This window comes from Propithecus coquereli, unplaced genomic scaffold, assembly GCF_000956105.1.
Source record: "Propithecus coquereli isolate 6110/MARCELLA unplaced genomic scaffold, Pcoq_1.0 Scaffold681, whole genome shotgun sequence".
Lineage (NCBI taxonomy): Eukaryota > Metazoa > Chordata > Mammalia > Primates > Indriidae > Propithecus > Propithecus coquereli.
Genome location: NW_012152852.1, coordinates 147,126 through 148,702, shown reverse-complemented (window position 1 = coordinate 148,702; position 1,577 = coordinate 147,126). Strand labels below are relative to the sequence as shown.

At 54.5% G+C, this 1,577-nt stretch overlaps 1 protein-coding gene across 1 annotated transcript in view; it reads right to left on the bottom strand.

Moving 5' to 3' along the window:
- The window catches only part of PPP2R3B (protein phosphatase 2, regulatory subunit B'', beta), a 46,441-nt gene that overhangs the window by 39,165 nt on the left and 5,699 nt on the right, over positions 1-1,577 (bottom strand). The window lies entirely within an intron of this gene.

The window sequence follows — 1,577 nt, the reverse complement described above, 5'->3', positions numbered from 1 at the left end:
GACGGGGCAGACGCAGCTGTCTACACAGGGCAGGGACAGAGCCGTCTACACACGACGGGGCAGACGCAGCTGTCTACACAGGCCAGGGACAGAGCTGTCTACACACGACGGGGCAGACACAGCTGTCTACACAGGCCAGGGACAGAGGCGTCTACACACGACGGGGCAGACACAGCTGTCTACACAGGCCGGGGACAGAGCTGTCTACACACGACGGGGCAGACAAAGCTGTCTACACACGGCGGGGCAGACACAGCTGTCTACACAGGCCAGGGACAGAGCTCTACACACGACGGGGCAGACAAAGCTGTCTACACACGGCGGGGCAGACACAGCTGTCTACACAGGCCAGGGACAGAGCCGTCTACACACGACGGGGCAGACGCAGCTGTCCACACAGGCCAGGGAAAGAGCCGTCTACACACGACGGGGCAGACACAGCTGTCTACACATGACGTCCTCCCTCCTCCTGCCCCTCATTCCTCCAGGAGTGCCCTACTCCCGTCCTGCACCCCATCTTCAATAAATTCAATGCATTCCTGAGTCCCACAACTCACTTCTTCCTCCTCCAATCTCACTGCAAGGAGAGAAACGCCCTCTCCCTGCCCTGAACATCTTAGGAACTTAATTTCCACGCTAGGAACTTATCGCCTGCCCCGCAGAGCAAACAATCGTTTCACATGCACCCAAACCGCCTTCCTCACTCAAAGCAGACGTTCCGTGAACACTCCAGTCCTGAGGGAATTCACACCAAGTCAGGGGGTCAGAAAACGATTATTTACCTTAGAGTAGGACCTGGCTTTTTGTCATGGAAACATATTTAACGACAAAGTCGCGGCTCATCAGCAACCCCAATGAACAAGAAAGCCATGCGGGCTGGCAACAGGACTGTAGTTATTAGAGCCCACTTCCTGAGCCTCATTTAGTGGGAAGTTGCTCAAGGGATGGGTCCTGGGGCCATGAGCTCCTGCGGGTCCAGGCAAGTAAGCTCTGGAGGTACCTAGAGGACCTAAGCCAGTCTCCAGGGCTGCCTCCAGCCCTACGTCCCATTCTCATCCCGCACCTCCTTTCTGGAAACATTCTGCATCCCTTCCAACACATCAGAGAACCACCAATGATTTGGAAACAAACAAGCCGTCCTGGGACGGACACCAGCTTCTCGGTCAGCATCAGGGGACTGGCCACTGTGGCTGGGAAACTATTGGACTAGTAACTACCACTTCGTGATATAATTGGTGCTGTTGACCAGATGCCCAGGTCCACTCTTAAAACCTAGAACGTTATAAGCAAGTTCCACCGGGACGTTCTTAATAGGTCAGGGTTCTACGTCTACAATATGCACCAACCACACATTTTTCTATAACGTCTGGAGGCGAAATTTCATTACCTTTTTTTTTTTGAGACAGAGTCTCACTCTTTTGTCCGGGCTAGAGTGCCATGGCCTCAGGCTAGAGTGAGTGTCATGGCGTCAGCCTAGCTCGCAGCAACCTCAAACTCCTGGGCTCAAGCGATCCTCCTGCCTCAGCCTCCCGAGTAGCTGGGACTACAGGCATGCGCCACCATGCCCGGCTAATTTT